The sequence below is a fragment of the Nerophis ophidion genome, linkage group LG07, assembly GCF_033978795.1.
Source record: "Nerophis ophidion isolate RoL-2023_Sa linkage group LG07, RoL_Noph_v1.0, whole genome shotgun sequence".
In the NCBI taxonomy this organism is placed as follows: domain Eukaryota; kingdom Metazoa; phylum Chordata; class Actinopteri; order Syngnathiformes; family Syngnathidae; genus Nerophis; species Nerophis ophidion.
In genome coordinates, this window is record NC_084617.1 from 55631220 (window position 1) to 55648399 (window position 17180).

A 17180-nucleotide genomic window follows, 5' to 3' on the forward strand; every position below is an offset into this window, starting at 1 on the left:
GTTTCGCTACAGCCCTAGCTGTCAGTTGGAAAGTTGGAACTCAGGCCAGAACTTTATTCTGTTTATTGCAATTAATTAATGACAAAAAAGTCAACAGACCGTAATAAAAAAAAAAATAAAAGAACGATTATAATTGCAAATAGGGCGTTTCAAGTTTTAAATATGCTCTAAGGTATTTTATTTTTGAAAATGAACCAGATAACTTATTCGTGTCTGTGCATGACTTTTTGCTGAATGAATCCGCCGTTCTCCGGTGTACGGCAAAAATAGAAGCTCTGCATACATTTGACAGCGCCGTGCCGGTGCCGTGCACAGGGCGTCCCCACGACAGTGGAAACTGACACATTGACTAGAATGAAAACAAATTGGCTACATCGCTGTGGCGGAGCCATTCAGCGGCCATTATGCATTTTGTGGAAACCCGAGTTAGAGTCTCCGTTTAACCTAACATGCATATTTTTGGGACGGTGGAAGAAAACAAGGGGATCCAGAGAAAATGTACACATACACTGGGAGAAGACAACACAAAGAGGTCTGAGATATGATTAGAACCCAGTCTCACAGCTGGATGTGACATGCTACATCATCCACAGTGTTGTAGTCTAGTAAGTGTGTGTGTGTGTGTGTGTTACGATACAAATCCCACTGAAAGTTGTGATTGTGGCACTTTATTTGAACTGTCAAAATCTGCCATTCCTGCTCTAGAAAGAAGGGAAAAGAAAATAGCCCAGTTAGACAGTGAAATAGCACATATTTACATATTTTCCACAAGGACTCAAAAGTGGAGCAGAATGTCTACATCACAAAATGTCAAGCTTTAGAGTCCCATGAGTTTCTGACACGTTTTCGGCACCAAAACATCCGAACTTCTAAAAAAACCCTTCTATTAACTCCTCTAAGCAGCTGAGGAGTCAAGCCTAGAGAGGCCGCTTAAATGGTAAATGGGTTGTACTTGTATAGCGCTTTTCTACCTCTTTTTAAGGTACTCAAAGCGATTTGACACTACTTCCACATTCGCCCATTCACACACACATTCACACACTGATGGCGGGAGCTGCCATGCAAGGCGCTCACCAGGACCCATCAGGAGCAAGGGTGAAGTGTCTTGCCCAAGGACACAGCGGACGTGACTAGGATAGTAGAAGGTGGGGATTGAACCAGTAACCCTCAGATTGCTGGCACAGCCACTCTACCAACTTCGCCACGCCGCTTAAAAGGGGTGTGTTCACAATGAGTCTTTACTGACAAGACAAACAAGTAAACTGAAACTTTTATTGTTTTCTTGGGTAGATACTGCAGATAATGGGTCACTTGGTATGATATAATACACAGATTCTCAAACCGTGGCACATATACCCCTACTCCATCTAGTGGTACGCCAAAGAAATCTGTAAATACGTACTGTATATGGAATATTATTGTCCATTATGTTTGTGCATTGTGTGTATTGTTACAGTGTCCAGAAATCTTAAATATAATTGTTAAATAAAACATATGCCTTGTTTTTAATGAATACTTGGGTCTACTGTGGTACTGTATTTTAAAATTGGTCATTATGGTGGTACTTGGAAACCCAAGAATTTTCTGAGGTGGTACTTGATTGATTGATCGATTGATTGATTGATTGATTGATACTTTTGTTAGTAGATTGCACAGTACAGTATATATTCCGTACAATTGACCACTAAATGGTAACACCCGAATAAGTTTTTCAACTTGTTTAAGTCAGGGTCCTCGTTAATCAATTCATGGTAAAACAGGTTTGAAAACCCCTGATACAGTAAAAGAATGTGAAAAAAGCGTGCAAGGGAAAGAAAAACATGTGGATTTTTAAATGCATCAAACGTATCCCTGAAATGTCCTAATTAGAAGAAGGCTTCAAGACTAATGGAAATACTTTTATAGCTAGATAAACATCAGTCTATCAACTGGCTCAACCTTTGGTCAGGAAATATTCATATGTTTTTCTCTGTAATTCCCCATCACTATTATTTAGTAGTCTGATACAGGATTCTTACAATGAACAGAGTGAATGGGTAGCAAATTCGATGGAAAGCCGTAGTTACTACCAGGTACCCATTCAGGTCAAATCAAACTGTGCCATCATTTCGATACCTTTGTTGCACCTAACGTCACGTCCGGTTGCAGTCACTGCATCAGCTCAAGTACCTGGCCAGAAAACAAGCAGTCAAGTACTCAGAGCGAGCTCAACGACACTTAATAAATTTCCATGCCTACAAAGAAAGCAGAAGGTGCACAAAAGTACAGTAGGGCTTCACTTTTCAAAATTCACTAGCTCAATGCCAATTTACATTGGATTTGCCATAAAACGTACATGCTACTGATTACAATGAGTGATTTCAGATGAAGATTTCAACACCTCCAAATTTGGTTAATAAAACTACTGAACCTTGCAATCAAACTGGCGCGTGATTAATACAATAACACTTAAAACACTTTTTAGTGCTCAACAAAAGACGAGACCGGCACAATCTACTTAATAGCAAAAACTACTTCTGGCTATGGCTACACACCTAAGTTCATACGCTACTGCAAATTATCGTCTTGGAATTATAACTGCATGCAAAGTATACTATGAAATCAAGTAGCGCACTTTTTGGAGTATAAGTCACTCCGGAGTATAAGTCGCACCTGCCGAAAATGCATAATAAAGAAGACAAAAAACATATATAAGTCACCCTGGAGTATAAATCGCATTTTTGGGGGAAATGTATTTGATAAAACCCAACACAAGAAATAGACATTTGAAAGGCAATTTAAAATAAATAAAGAATAGTGAACAACAGGCTAAATAAGTGTACGTTATATGATGCATAAATAACCAACTGAGAACATGCCTGGTATGTTAACGTAACATATTATGGTAAAAGTCATTCAAATAACTATAACATATAGAACATGCTATACGTTTACCAAATAATCTGTCAATCCTAGTCGCTAAATCCCATTAAATCTTATACGTCTAGTCTCTTACGTGAATGAGCTAAAGAATATTATTTGATATTTTACGGTAATGTGTTAATAATTTCACACATAAGTCGCTCCTGAGTATAAGTCGCACCCCCGGCCAAACTATGAAAAAAAACTGTGATTTATAGTCCGAAAAATGCGGTGCATTACAATACTAGCAAATGAGACTCAGAAGTCTAATACAACAAGATAACAGCTGAGCAGCACAGCTCAGTGTAGCAGATTTTTTTTTATAGCAATTAACATTTATTGCCACAGTTGAACACACACAAAACTACCAAAAATTGCGACCGGTAACTATTTCCAAGAACTGGGAATTGATGCCGATTCAAATGTGAACGGTACCCATCCTTAGTGAGTAGTGGATGAAGGATTGTTCAATCATACTGTGAGAAAGTTTTGGGTTCAAACCTTAGCTCAAAGTTTTCTGTGTAAACTTGGCATGTTCTCACTGTGCTAAAGTGTTTTATCAATGGGTACTCTGACACCGTTTACACTGCAGTCCAAAGTGGGCTGGATGTTGTGGGAGTGGCCTAGCTCGCCCAAAGCTGACGAGAAAGTCACATTCGGGTCGCATTTAGGTCGCTTTGCGTTTAGACTGAAGTCACATTTGAAAAAGTCAGATTCCAATCGGATTCATGACTACCTCCTGATGTGGTCTGAATCTGATGTCAAAAAATCAGATTTCAAGCACTTTGAAGCATTTAGACTGGCAAAAAAATCTGATCTGTGTAACTAGAGGGCAAAAAATTCCATTTTGTTGTGCAGTGTAAACAAGGCCATAGATGTTCTTCAACAATCCAAAAATATGCATGGTACATTCATTGGAGACTATAAGTCCTTCATAGGTGTAAAAATGAGTTCGTTAATTAATCGATGCCTGACTGTTGACCAGTCCAGGGGGCATCCAGGCTTCATGACCCTGAAAGGGTTATTCAATTTCATCAATTGGTACACTGGAAGAACGTTTTGCTCTTTGCATTTTTGAATTGATTTTATTTACTGCCGATCATTTACCACTTTTTGCTTGGAGGTCTCAATGTTCTCTGACAACTTTCTAGTATACAACAGACACTTCTCATAATAGGAACACTGTTTTCTTTTACAAGTTTTGGAAGAGATCAACACAAAAGCTGTGAATTAATTGTTGTATAGTCTTTTGGGGTACAGTACTGATTCCGATGTTAAACCATTGCTGCAGCTGTCCAAAGCCTGAGGGGTAATTCTAAATACAAGTGCACTTGGCATTGCAGAAGCAAAACAAACCAATCACAGAAAGACAATTTAAACTTGGCCTATGAAGCTTAAAAATTAAGCCCAGGATGGCAGGGAAAGAGCTCTTTGTAATCCTGATAATACTCAATGGTCCATTAAGCTCGATGCTGACCTTAAACATTGAAAGAGGTAAGTTAAAGGCTCTAAAAATAATGTAATCCTCCTCTTTGACCGCTGCACAGAAGCATTAAGTCACAGCTTTGTAATGGAGTGATTGACGGTTAGGATGCCGCTCTATTAAAGAGTCATTTGTAACTGACACACTCGGAAGGAAAATAGCGGTGGCTCTATTGTGTCTGGAGGCACCAAGCCTCACCGTTCAATTAGGCAATAGAAAAAAGGCAAAAAATAGAACTAATCAGTGGCCAAAAAATTGGAAACATCTGAAAATATCCCCAAGGCAACACATGACACACAGAGCACAGAGGAGAAAGATAAACTAGCACAGATCCCTTGAGGAATCATGCACTCTCAGTGGCTGACACGCCCACCTCCTGCTCCGTCCACATAGATGTCCATTTGACAAACAATCACTTGAATTGAGCCTCTTAAACGGCTTTATAAAAGAAGCAATTATTCTGCAGCGAGGAGACTCCATCAGTGGGAGATCAAATTATGTCTTCTACTATTCACCCAGAACAAAGCTGCTCATTCATGGCCCGAAGGAATATTAGCAGTTTTATCCAAAGAGACCTTTTGCCCCTTCTCCTCTCCCACCTGCACTAAGCACGGAGGATCTCAGCTTTAATTAAAAGCAAATTCTCCAAGCTCAGTTATGCTGCAAATCTCAGGCCTCTCTGCTCGAGTGGACTTAAGTGGGGATTGCAGAGGTCCTCAGCAAATGTTTGTTTGGTCAGGCGGACAAGGAAAGAGTTGGAAAAAGTAAATGCCGCTGCATTGAACTTTAGCGAAGCAAGCTTCAACTGTGCATCTTAAAATTGAACTCTCATGGGACCTATCGTCAAACTGTACCAACTGATTCGGAAAACGATGTACATTTGATGTTTTGCTGAGGATGCGCAAATATGGGACTGTTTGGCTCAGTTCTCTGTGTGAACACTGAATTACTTTGCTGTACTCCGGTGCGCCTTAAAAGGTGACCTTATTTTCCTGACTAAGGCAAGGATGTAAAAATAACAGGAGGAAGGTTTTGGGAGGAGATGTTCAACTATTTCGAGGCAAACAAGACAATTACTTTTCAATTTCTTAGCTCTTCTTTGAACAGAGTGCAAGCTCAGGTTCTCCTTCAGCAGTCGTCTAAACTGTTTCTACCAAGGTGGGGCCATGTATACAGAGAGTTTGGCCAACCCGGTTCCAGGCATTCTCCTCAATGATAGGTCAAAAGGCGCTCATTTGACTTCAAAGCGCCATGATTGGGACCAACTTTGATGCTGACCCTATGCTATGCTGCACTTCCTCAATGGATATTTATTTTATTCGAGGAGTTTTTGGCCAGGTAAATCAATCAATCAATCAATCAATCAATGTTTATTTATATAGCTCTAAATCACTAGTGTCTCAAAGGGCTGCACAAACCACAACACACACCACAACGACATCCTCGGTGGAGCCCACATAATGGCAAGGAAAACTCACCCCAGTGAAACGTCGGTGACAGTGACAATGATGACTATGAGAAACCCGCCCCCCCCCCTAATTCCAGAACATGCGGGGTTGAGTGCTGCTTGGGGGCTAACAGAGCCGACGGGCTAAAAAAGGACCCGTTTACCTGTGTCTTTGAAAGACCTATTTTTACGATTGTTAAGACAAGGTTTCGGGCAACTACTGGACCAGAAGGCAGTGGAGTGTAGAACTGAACAGAGTTGCAGTAGTGACGGTAGTGACACCGTTCTCTTTACGCGAGTGGCTCGCGAACACAGATGTAGATTTCAGTTTTGGAGGGTTATCTAATGCTGCCAAAGAAAGCTTGTATCAGGTGGGCGCTTAAAAGCTGCTCCCTGCCGAGGCATGGCTCGTCTTGGAACTGTGAGTAAAAACTTAATTGGAATCCCTATTAAAATAAGTTATACATTTTACTGTGAGTCTGCCAAATATATCTTAAATTGATCTATTTGCACACTGATATTTTAGACTCGCCGATTGCTTGTTCGTTTTGTGATTCACTCGTCGAGTGCTTGGTCCAAAGCTGATGAGGATTTTGGCAAAATGATGGTTTGTCCGTTGTGTATTTTCAGACGTACATTTTGTCGGCAGGAAGGTATTAAAGCGCCAGCTGGTAACTTGACACTGCATGAATGCAGTGGCAGAGTGCGTCAAATACGACCACTAAATTGTTCCAAAATTACACTTAGATGCACTAAAACCATGTTTATGAGCTGGAGTATGTTTATGATTGTATTATCGAACAATATTTTTTGTTGAATTTTTCAGGAAAACTAACGTCACAACAACTGCAATTGCATGCTTACGGCACAGCCAGACACCTCATTTGTAGCAAAGATGGCACCTCTCGTTTAGTAGGCCATACTCTCCTTATACACAGCTGTATCAGTGCTGAAGGGATTTTGGGGGGGCCGCTCGCAAACGTCGACAGCTCCGCCTCACCCCGAAAACACAGTGTGAAAACAAATCATGATTTTACCTAGGGATGGGAATCGAAAACCGCTTCTTGTTCATAACCGGTTCTCACTGTATCAATTCCTTGGACTTGCTTACTATTTTGTTTAGCGACTCTCTAAACAGATCTTCCGGGAGGTGATGACACCATTACACAAGGTCATACTTGCAAACCCTCCCAAACTTTTCAGGAGACTCCCGAATTTCAGTGCCTCTCCTGAAAATCTCCCGGGACGACCATTCTCCCGAATTTCTCCCGATTTCCAACCGGACCTGAGTGAGGACAGCCTGTCGTCACGTCCGCTTTTCCTCCTTGCCAGCCCAGTCACGTTTTAACATCCACGGCTTTTGGAGCTAATTCTGCAACTGTACACACAACAAGAAGGAGACTATTATATACTGTATGTGTCCGTTATCCATAGGTTTATCAATAACCCATAAAGTAGGCAGGCACGGAGCGATTGCACAGCGTGTGTTTATTCCAGCCGGCACATTAATACAGTGACACACAACATCCGGATTCTCATCATGCATTGCTTCAAAACTAGGGCAATTAGTAATGTCCAAAAACAGAACAGAGACAAAGCAGAAGAACGAAGAATAGACAGTCATGGCGACGACGGGTAAGAAGAAGTACGCTTGCAAGTTCCAAAAAGATTGGAAACAAGAATTTCAGATAATCCAGGACAGATTGAAGGGGAAGGGGTATGCTAGGGAGGGATGGAAGATTCCAGTCTCTGGTGCATTTGATGAAGGCACTTTTGTGCGTGTCACACAGCAATGCATTATCAGAGAGGGTGTTTAGCATGGTAAGAAAGATAATGACAGAGAATAGAACGAGGATGGACAATTCAACCCTAAACTCATTCCTTTCCTGCAAAGTAAATTCCACAGAGGTTGCCCATACCTATGCTCCTTCAAAGGCTGTGCTACTGGCTGCAAAGCATTGCACTTTCAAATACAACAATGAGTAGATGAGTGTTATGTGTGTGTATATGTGTAAGTAAATGAACACTGAAATTCAAATTTAGTTACAGTATATATATATATATATATATACACATATATATATATACACATATATATATATATATATATATATATCAGTGGGAAAAATCACAAGACTACATCATCTCTACAGAACTGATTTTTGAGGGGTTCCCTCAATCGTCAGAAATCTCCTGACAATTGAGGGAACCCCTCATGAAACAGTTCTATAGAGATGAAGTAGTCTTGTGATTTTTCCCACACATGCATATTGCGCTCTACCATGGTATCGAGCACTATTCTCTGGATAATCCAATTAAGACATATATATATATATATATATATATATATATATATATATATATATATAAGAAATAATTTAATTTCAGTGAATTCTAGCTATAAATATGCTCCTCCCCCTTAGCCCCGCCCCTGCCCCACCCACCTCATAACCCCACCCCTAATCGCCTGAATTCGGAGGTCTCAAGGTTGGCAAAGTATGTGTAACGTGTGTGACGTCACATTGCAAAATGGCGTTGCTCGGTCAGAACAAACATTAACATTTTCCAAGAAAAGATTGCAACAGCCCTACTTGTAATACATGTAAGGTGCTATTTCATCAAGAGGAGGCTCTACGAGCAATATGCTGAAACATTCAAACTCATAGAATGCAATAATTATAAATGAAAGTCATGTTTTTTTAACCGCTACGATCTCATCCCACACAGCAGTAATGTAAACACAACATCTGAATACAAAAGGTACTAACTAACCACCTGTCATGTTAACGTTATTGTTAAATTGAAATAAATCCCTTCTCATTTAGATGAACATGACGAGACACACCATCTGACTGGCTCCCAGGCGGACAGTACTCACCCCAGTTCACGTCTGCCGGTAGACAAATGTCACAGAGCAGAGGCTAGATTTGCGGTCAAAAACTTACACACATTTGCAAATGCAGACAATCCTAAATTTTGGTAGGTGAATGTTCAATTTTAGTCAGAGAAAAGTTGCATGTTTTCTTGCCACCAGATTTTCTCTCAGTTATTATATTATACAGGTGTAACTAAAAAAATTTGAATATCGAGTACAAGTCCATTCATGTCAGCAATAAACTTCAAATGTGAAACTAATATGTGATTATATCTCATTACATGCAAAGTGAGGTATGTCAAACCTTTACTATCATTCTGATGATCTGTCGCCAAAATCGGGGGCCCCTGAATGGGTGGGACCTGTGCATTAAGGTGGCCCCAGTGCATACTGTCAAATGAATGAACACGGGGGGCTACTTTGATACGTTTTGTACATTAAAGATGCGACAAGCAATTTGTGTATGCTAAACTATTTGCATAAAATATTTTTTTGGTATCGGTGAAAAAGTAAATAGGGGTGCTGAAATAAACCAATTTGCATCTGAATTGCAATTCTAATGTATTGTGATTTTAAATCTATTCATAATTGCCATATTTTTTATAAGAATCTTTAAAAATATGTTTTTCGACCATCTCCACACTTACTCGCTACGCGTATACGTCAGCAGCCAAGAGGAGCTTTTGTAACCTAAAACTCATTTTGAAGTGGTTTTGTTATAATATTTATACCAAATAATATATTGAAAGAATCAGTTTGAATCAAAAATTGTGTTAAATCTGAAACGACTTCGTGGCATGTTGTTGCCAAGTCCGATCTTCCAGGGATGCGTCGACAATGACCACAGCGTAAGGTAAGATATGATGAATTTATTAAAGTAACGAAGGGAGCTACAGAACAAAAATACTGGAGCTAATAAAAAAACAAACAAAGGACGCTAGCATAAAAGCTAGGAATAGCAAACAGAAAAATTTGAACTGGCCCAAAGGCACACAAAAGGGAAAAACAAATCATCAACGTGAGAGCTGGAAATAGAAGTATAAGCGAAGCGTGAAAAGCTAGAGAGAATATACATACGGTAGTGGTCGTCTCTGTTGCACGTAGGCCAATTAGGAACCCAGAATGAACAACAAAAAGGGGTGAACTTAAATAAGGGAGGTGATTACAAGAAACAGGTGTGCGTGGATAGCAAGGGGCAGGTGAACTAATGAGCTACCATGGTGACAGACTAAACAGGAAATAAGGACGTCGAACAACAGAGTGATTACAACTGCAGTTGATCAAAATAAATACACAATAGGAGTGTTCATTGATTTAAAGAAGGCATTTGACACTGTAGATCATCAAATTCTCATTTCTAAATGATATACTTATGGAGTCAGAGGAGTTGCACTGGACTGGTTAACCAGTTATTTACATCAACGACAGCAATATGTTGAGATCGATGATCATAGGTCAGAATGTATGAATATTGAATGTGGAATTCCACAAGGTTCGATTTTAGGACCCAAACTTTTTACTTTATATATAAATGATATTTGTGAGGTTTCGAAAATTTTACAGTGCGTATTATTCGCAGACGATACAAATTTATACTGTTCAGGAGATGACTTGAACATTTTAGCCAATAATATTAAAGAGAAAATGGTTAAACTAAAATTGTGGTTTGATATAAATAAATTATCTTTAAATTTGGAAAAGACTAAGTATATGGTATTCGGTAATAAAAGAAAGATGGAAGTTAGTTTATCCATAAACAATGTGAAAATTGAGAAGGTGTCTGAAATCAGATTTCTTGGGGTCATCTTAGATGAAAAGTTGACATGGAAAGCTCATATAATGCATGTGAAAAATAAGGTATCTAAAAGTTTATTTATTTTGAACAAGGTTAAATATAGTTTTCCATACAGCACAATGAGAATCTTATATTGCTCAATTATTCTACCTTATTTCAATTATTGTGCAGAAATATGGGGAAATACATATCATAGCAACATAATGCCTTTATTTCTTTCACAGAAAAGAGCAATTCGAATCATTTTTAAAGTAGGATATAGAGACCACACAAATCCACTCTTCATTAGGTCAGGATTACTAAAACTAAAAGACATTGTAGAATTGAATACACTATTAATGATGTTCAAAGCGAGAAATAAAGTTCTTCCGAAGGACATACAAAAGTTATTTGTGTTCACATCTGAAGATGAAAACCACAGAAGGCCGTATGACTTTAAACATCCAAGAGTGCGAACAAATTTGAAACAAATGTGCTTGTCTGTTGTTGGTGTGAAAGCATGGAATTCTCTAAACAAAGACTTAAAAAGCTGTAAGAATATATTTGTTTTTAAAAAGAGTTACAAAAAGAGAAAACTGAAAATATATCAAACTGAGTTTTGATTTAGATTGGACGTGTCATTGTGAAAGTGCTTAAAGGAAAATGCAAAAGTATGTTGGAGTTTGGGTGTTGGTGGAGGGAACGGTTATAAAGTCATCAAAAATAATTGGTGTTAAAAAGGGGGCAGATAAATATAAGAATATTATTCTTCCATCTGCTCCTTTCTGATCATGGAAATGTATAAGAAAGAAAAACAAAAAAAAAACAATGATAGTGTCAATTGTACGTGGCTTGTAAATATGCATTTTCATGAAAGGAATAAAAATAAATGATGATGATGATGATGATGATGATACCAAAAAGGAACAATAAACAATAATATGTAAAGATCCGAACAGCGGATCGCAACAAAATCAAGAATTAATTCTAAATTGAATGGTCACCCTGAGAATCTAAAATCAAATTGGGAGTAGTTGCAAGCTACAAGCTGTGCTCTCTTAGTCCAGAGTGATCAATCTACACTATGTACAACAAGACGTGGTGTGTTCAAGGACGGCTGAACAGAGTAGGACACGACAACGCCCGCCAGAACCTTCTTATCAGTTGGCTTTCCAACAGTGGGCCTATTTATTTTGGTGTTTTAAAAAAATCTGAAATTTTCAGTGTGTTTTAAGCACATACAACATTACAACTATGATAATGATGATCGTGATAACTTTGGTCACAATAACCATGATAGGAAATGTTCTTATTTTATCCTGAAACCTGACAAATAACTACTGTGCCATAAATCCCAGTCTATAAGCTGCTAAATTTTTCCCGTACTCTGAACCTTGAGCTTTACACAATGCTGTGGCTAATTTATGTTTTTACCGCATTCACAAACTTCACATGGCCCCAATAAATTTAGCCTCGTCACATCAGACCAATGAAATATCCCAACGGGTCACAGTGGACCAATGAAATTGTTAATCACACGCACTCACAATCATTCAGTCAGCCATTTAACGCGTTATGCACTCCAACCATCATCAAGACCCGACGAAATGCACACAAGGTGGTCCAAAAGCCAATTGATCGACCCGGCTACAGAAAAAGAAAACCGCACAGAATGGAGATCTACCACCAGAAATGAGAACCGAAAAGCTCATAGGTAAGCTGTGTCGAGACAAAAGTAAAAGTAAAAAGGAGGCTGTGAAAACGCCGGACAAAGGACGACGACAGAAGACGGAAAGCATCAATAACGTTTTTAGTGATTCAAAAAAAGAGGGAAACTGAAATCCTTTTCTGGCTTTGTTTTGGATTAAAAAAGTCACACTGACCGAACAACGGATAATTGCAAAACATTAATCCACATCAAAAAGACATTGAAGTTTTAATTACTGCAATACCATGATCGCAAGAAGCTGGGTTTTGTTTAGTTTTTCTCTCTCTCCTCTGTCTCTGGAAGTTGAGTGATAGAATGTTGGAGCCTTTCCATCAGGAGGGGTGGATGTGGACATGGTAGAGGATTATAAATACCTCGGTGTACACATGGACAACAAGCTGAATGGGTCAAAACACGCTGAGGCCCTCTACAAGAAGGGACAGAGCCGCCTCTACTTCTTCAGGAGGCTAGGACCCTTCAATGTCTGTACAAAGATGTTGATGATGTTCTACGAGTCGGTGGTGGCGGGCGCTTTCTTGTATGCCGTGGCTTGCTGGGGCAGCGGGCAGAGAGTGAGGGACGCAAACAGACTGGACAAGTTGGTAGAGAAGGCCAGTAATGTGGTGACAGAGAGGAGAAGTCTAGCAAAACTCCTAGCCATTATGGACAACACCTCCCACCCACTACACTCGGACCTTGCGGAGCGAATAAGCACATTCAGTGGAAGGGTCAGACTCCCTAAATCAGTGGTGCCCAACCACCGGGCTGCGGCCAGATTGGTACCGGGCCGCAGAATAATTTTTTATCCATTTTTATTAAAAAAAAAAAAAACACAATATACACTTACAATTAGTGCACTAACCACAAAAATCTCCCTTTTTCATGACAAATAAAAAAAAAAAATTAAAAAAAAGGATTCCAACCCCCCCCCCCCGCGGGAAAAATGATTAAGCGTTGACCGGTCCGCGGATACAAACAGGTTGGGGACCACTGCCCTAAATGCAACACGGAACGACTCAGGAGGTCCTTCATATCGACAGCCATCAGACTGTATAATGCATATGTTCCTTCTTGACTGCACTTAAATGTAGAATTTATGTAGAATATATTTATACTATTCATATATAATATATTACATATATATGTTATATATTATTTATTATTATTATTGTCTATTGTGAGCAAACTGTGGTGCTGAATTTCCCCCAGGGATCAATAAAGTACTTTCCATTCGATTATATTCCAACTTAATTCTAAACATTTCTTCACCAAAAAAGAAATCTTTAACATCAATATTTATGGAACATGTCCACAAAAAAATCTAGCTTTCAACACTGAATATTGCATTGTTGCATTTCTTTTCACAGTTTATGAACTTACATTCATATTTTGTTGAAGTATTATTTAAAAAAATATAGTTATAAAGGATTTTTGAATTGTTGCTATTTTTAGAATATTTAAAAAAAAAATCTCACGTACCCCTTGGCATACCTTCAAGAACCCCCAGGGGTACGCGTACCCCCATTTGAGAACCACTGCTCTAAGGAGAGCATCATATGACCTCCTCTCAGTTCGGGCTGTGCAAGAGGGGGAAAAAAAATGCCTCGTGCTCTGCGGTGCAAGAAGACACAAGACAGGCCCTCTACTGTAGGACGCACACTCCAGCTCCTACGTGATCGAGCAGCCACTTTGCCAGAGAGTCCTCAAGGAAGAGGCTGATTCCTGGAGCCCTGTTGACGTGCAGCCAGCCCTTTACTCTCAATGTCCAGAGTGGGAAAGGAATGAAAGGGTTAGGAGGATGATTGCATATTTATCTTAAAAGCAGCCACTATTACAGTTACATGAGCGGTGGGGAAAGTGCAGCAGAAGCACTGCCGACAGCGGACGTGAAATGAAAAGGTGTCGAGATGCCGCTTCTTGCATTAGAAGTGATAGGTATTGACAGAACCTCCACTTGCCGCCTGCGGGAGTCATTTCTCCCTCATTTTAGTAACCACTACTGTGAGCGCAGAACCTCCTCTTAAACAGCTAAATCAATTTCCAACAAGATAAAAAAAAATCATTGCAAATGCTCTTTTTGCTTAGCCGAGCAAGTGCGCTTCGACAGGCATTTATTTGTTTAGGATTTTGACCAGCGTTCGAGAATCAGATAAGGCCGCGTCAATTAGGAAGGCGATTCAAGTCCTTAAAAAAGACAATGTCGTGGGTGAAGGGGGGATCCTAATCCTAAGTACCACATGCTGGGATCACTTCAGACAACACAAGATCATTAAACAGCAGGCTGGTTTCTCAGCATGAAGCACACTAAACAGTTGGCTTTAATTAAACAGTTGAGTAGTCTTTACTTTATAGTAAATAACAATTTAGTGGAGGACCTGTTGCATTTTGCACTCTTCCCTTACACTCTCGTCATGTTCCCCGCTTGCACTTTTCTAGAAAGAGACAGAGGGAGGAAGCCGGAAAAGAGAATATTCAAAAATTAAAGCCTTTCAATACTTGAATAAACACATTAGCCTGAGGTGCATCGTGTTCTTTGCGTTAGTAATGTTTGCAGATCACAGGAAAACACGCTTCAACAAATATTAGCCTATTTCAATAATAGAAGCTAAGCATAGGAATACCATATGGTTAGTTTTCCAGGGATGTTCCAATCAGGGTTTTATACTGCCGATTCTGATGCAGACCATCGATGAATGAGATCGGCTGATACCGATCACATGTATTAACTATACATTTTTCAAATCATCAGTATATTCAAACTATCTCCTCATTCTTTATTACATAAAATAGTTTGATCAAAACAAAGTTAATGGTGCACAATAAGTAAGCCAAAATAAAAATACTACTATTTAGTACTAATTTAAATAATTTGCTTTTTGACCCCAAAGTCCTACCATGTCCAGGGAGTTATTTCCTGAGTTTGTGTTGAGTTTTTGTGTAAAAATAGACAGTTGTATGTCTTCCACAGCTCCTCTACCACACGGGGTCCCCCAGGGCTCAATCCTTGCCCCAATCCTATTTGCGTTTTACCTTCTCCCCCTTGGTTCTATTTTTAGGAAGTATGGTATCGCATTTCATTTTTATGCCGATGATTGCCAGATCTATTTTCCCATGGCACAAAATAACACAGTTCAATGTCTCATTGACTGCCTACACGTCATCAAAGCCTGGCTTTGAGCTAACTTCCTGAGTCTAAATGAAGACAAAACAGAAGTTATGTTGTTCGGTCCAAGTCGCTCTCCCTCCCCCAACGTTGACCTTGGCACTCTGACCCCGAATCTCAGCGACTGTGTCACAAACCTGGGGGTAAAGTTCGACTCAGATTTTAAATTCGAAAAACAAATCAGTAGCGTCGTTCAAAAAAGCTTTTATCAATTACGCCAAATAGCGAAAGTTAAACGGCTTCTGTCAGGACATGATCTCGAGAAATTAATTCACGCCTTTATCTCGAATTGTTTAGACTAATGCAATGCCCTGAAAGTAGGCATTAGCCAGGCCTCCCTCGCCCGTCTGCAGTTCGTGCAGAACTCTGCTGCTCGTCTGCTAACACAGACCTGCAGACGTGAGCACGTCACCTCTATATTAGCGTCCCTTCACTGGCTCCCTGTGCGTTATCGAATCAATTTTAAACTCCTTCTATTTGTTTTTTAAATGTCTAAACAACCTCGCGCCAACATATCTCTTTGACCTCCTTCAGCCTTAATGCCCCACCGGATCCCTAAGATCAGCTGCTACTGACGGTCCCTGACACAAGGCTGAAGCTTAGAGGTGACAGAGCTTTCGCTGCTGCTGCTCCCAAGCTCTGGAACGACCTACCTCTGAGTGTTAGACAAGCCTCCTCTCTTCCTGTTTTTAAATCTCTCTTAAAAGCATACTTTTATTCCTTGGCTTTTAACACTGAGTGATATCAATCCAGCAATGGCGCCCCATTACACACCTGCTGTGAACCTGTGGTAAATTTTAAATGTGCTTTAATATAAATAAAGTTGATTTGATTTGATTTTGATTTGCATTGTAAACTTTAACAAAAAGAAGACAAAAAAGATTTTCAGAAATCAAAAATATCAACTTAATCACTCTAGTATTGATCATATACTGATACTACTATTTGTATTGACACCACTAATATATGGATGGATCGCCCTTCCTTTACATGTTGTGTATTCAATATGACAGTTTTGACAAACCAACACTTGCTTTTTCTACTTATTGATTTCCTGTTTATAGATACAGACTTTCTGCTGTAACTTCTTAAAAGTTTACATAATATTCATTGATGTTGTTTAAAGTTAGCTTAGCGGTGGCAGTGCGTGGCTCTTGCTTGGTGTGCAACATGTTAAGCCATTGTCCTATAGAGATAGCGATTAATAAGGTATAAAGAAAAGCAGGTAAAGATACAAAGAAATGCAGTTTATTTTCCGTAATGGAGGTGATTATTAGCTTAAGTGAGCGGCTCCACACACACGCTTGTCAGACATAAGACTACAAAATCAATAGAATTGACATTAAAAGGCATTAATTAGCAGTGGTGATCACATTCCTTATTAGGGATGTTTATCGTTAGGATTTTATTGATACCAATACCAATATCAATATTTCTTATTGATATGCAACGGAATGCTTATCTAGACAATATGTAATTATGTACTTTTTTAGTGTTCTCTGGTGTTTAGTGTTTTAGTTCCTGTCCTGTGCTTTTATTTTGGCGGCTCTTGCGGTTTTGTTGGTGTTTTCCCGTGGCTGCTTCACTTCTGTCCTGGAGCATTTCCCTTCACCTGTTTTCTGTTTGCAATCAAGATTATTAAAGTTAATAAGTTTTCTACTTTCGTTGTCAGGACATTGTTATTATCTGTTCACTGGACTACAGAGGATCCTTTTGATTCTAAGACCAAATATGCACTACTTTGTGGACCCCGTCTGCTCCACATTTCCTGTGAATGTTTTGCTGGGTATCAGTTTGTTTTGTTTTTTTCAGTCTGTGCGGGCAGAACA

At 39.4% G+C, this 17180-nt stretch overlaps 1 protein-coding gene across 3 annotated transcripts in view; it reads right to left on the reverse strand.

Annotated features, from left to right (window-relative positions):
• Positions 1–17180, reverse strand: part of wscd2 (WSC domain containing 2) — a 229023-nt gene that overhangs the window by 149968 nt on the left and 61875 nt on the right. The window contains exon 2 of one of the 3 annotated variants that reach the window (XM_061906564.1): positions 2116–2169. The exons of the other annotated variants lie outside the window; for them this stretch is intronic. The gene's annotated coding sequence lies outside the window, so the exon portion shown is untranslated. The remainder of the gene's footprint in view (positions 1–2115; positions 2170–17180) is intronic. 3 annotated transcript variants of the gene reach the window in all.